The following is a 2,737-nucleotide window of genomic DNA, read 5'->3' as shown; positions in this document are numbered from 1 at the left end:
GTCTGTGCTTCATTTCTTTGTGCATTTGGACCCTAACAGTTCATCCAGTTTGAATTTGAACCCTTAGCTGCTGCAAAGCTATCTTAATATTCATTCCAGCAAAAATCCAGTGGATTTCTACAACCTGTTTGAATTCCTGCTTAATTTGTTAGGTCTATAACTAGCTGAGGTGTAAGAAAATATTAGCTCTGCAATATATCGCGATATTTCCTTTTACAATACTGTATCAATATTAAAAAGTACTGTATGGATATTTTTAGGTATTTATTCAAATGCAGATATTGTGGAGGTTCATTTGAGTTTTTCTTTTTTGTTTATATTTTATTTATTATTATTTCACACTCTTTTATTCAATAATGTTGGTTCCTTTGTTGGGATTGAACTCTAATCCTGTTCTGATGTTAGTTGTGAACTAATAGAATCTGAACATTTGAACAGGATCTGAAACTGGAATGTCTGTAAAACAGAATTTCAGTTTGAACACAGTTGGAACATTTGCTGATAGAACATTAGATCCTGTTGGGATCAAATACAAATGTGTTTAGGATTTGTGCAGATTTATGATGGAATTCAATTCTTCAAGGAAATAATCATTTAAAAAAAGAAACAAACAAACAATTGCCTTTTTAAAAGTATCATGATATATCGTGATATATTGTATCGTGATCCTAGTATTGTGATTTGTATCATATCACCAGCTTGTTGTCCGTACACAGCCTTACACATTTGCACATATCAGGTCCAGACTTCAGACGAACATTTCTCCAGTACAACATCATTGTTTATCAGCAGCAGTTGTAGTCCAGTCTGAAAATCTGTCCAGATTCGATCCGATTCCCTAAAATGTTCAGTTGTTAGTTGAACAGGACAGAGCAGCACAGCCAATAACCTGGAGGGGGCGGGGCCTGAAGTGTCATTTAAAGGGCCAGTGCTCCACACCACCTTTGTGGTGTCATTAGTCAGAAATAGTGTTGCAGATGGACCTGTGGAGTTGAATGAATGAAGAATTTAGAGCCAAGCAGAGCATTTACAGTTTATGGAGACCACAGGGGAATGAGGGAAAAGGAAGAATTCCATTTAAAAAAGCAAAATATCACTCCTTTAAGACACATACGGCAACTGTGTTGAGTGCTCAGCCAACTGAAATGAAAAACTCCTAACAGAGAAACAAAACACAGAAGTGGAATAACAGACAGACACAGACCTATGATGCATGATAATATGATTTACTGTTGGTTATTTACAGAAGCAGGTGGGATGTGCAGCGCAGTTAGAGGTCAAGTGACAGTGGATTTCTGAAGCTGATGTAATAGACGTGGTTTGGAACAAATAGGTATACTGATTAATACTCGTCACTGCTCCTCAAACTGACACTGAAAATCTGTTATACGTGTTTACTTTCACTTTATTCGAAACTGGATCACTGTTGAGTGGAATTTTAAGTCAAAGTAATAAATATCTTAATAAGTCAATCTAAATCGGCATCAAAATAATTGACCAATTAATGTAGGAACTGAACATCAAACTAGTCGTAAAAAATCTGTATGGGAGCAGTTTAGATCTTCTGGGCTATTACTCCAGTTTGAAGTTTATATTATAGGCTTTTGGCTGCTGTCCACACGACTTCTGCATGAGTTTACAAAGTGTCCTGTAGCGACTTCAACACAAAAACAGTCACTGAGAGGCTGAGGCCGGGGCTTTCCTTTGTTGACGCGCATAATGGAGAAAAATCACTGATTCGAAGATAAGTTTAACTTTTTATTAATGGAAAAAAAGTATAATCAACCCATAAAACCGTGCACAAACTCATAATTAAAGTGATCACAGCGATCAAAGAAAATAGCCCATATCTGTGACCTACTTATTCCCTGTAGAAGCCAATAATGTAATAACAGCCAATAATGTAATAACAGCCAATAATGTAATAACAGCCAATAATGTAGTAACAGCCAATAATGTAATAACAGCCAATAATGTAATAACAGCCAATAATGTAGTAACAGCCAATAATGTAATAACAGCCAATAATGTAATAACAGCCAATAATGTAGTAACAGCCAATAATGTAGTAACAGCCAATAATGTAATAACAGCCAATAATGTAATAACAGCCAATAATGTAGTAACAGCCAATAATGTAGTAACAGCCAATAATGTAATAACAGCCAATAATGTAGTAACAGCCAATAATGTAATAACAGCCAATAATGTAATAACAGCCAATAATGTAGTAACAGCCAATAATGTAATAACAGCCAATAATGTAATAACAGCCAATAATGTAATAACAGCCAATAATGTAGTAACAGCCAATAATGTAGTAACAGCCAATAATGTAATAACAGCCAATAATGTAATAACAGCCAATAATGTAATAACAGCCAATAATGTAGTAACAGCCAATAATGTAGTAACAGCCAATAATGTAATAACAGCCAATAATGTAGTAACAGCCAATAATGTAGTAACAGCCAATAATGTAGTAACAGCCAATAATGTAATAACAGCCAATAATGTAATAACAGCCAATAATGTAATAACAGCCAATAATGTAATAACAGCCAATAATGTAGTAACAGCCAATAACATAATAAATTTGCCATTTTTAAAATGTAATAAGCCAATACCGTAATATCTGACCAACTGTGTAATAAAAGTCCTGAACTGATAACGTAATAACTGTTGGTCAGTAACGTTATAGCTTATCAGCTGGTTATTATGTTGTTGGCCTGGTAAA

The sequence above is a fragment of the Sphaeramia orbicularis genome, chromosome 12 (genome assembly GCF_902148855.1).
Source record: "Sphaeramia orbicularis chromosome 12, fSphaOr1.1, whole genome shotgun sequence".
NCBI classification, from domain to species: domain Eukaryota; kingdom Metazoa; phylum Chordata; class Actinopteri; order Kurtiformes; family Apogonidae; genus Sphaeramia; species Sphaeramia orbicularis.
Note: the sequence above shows the minus strand (reverse complement) of the source record.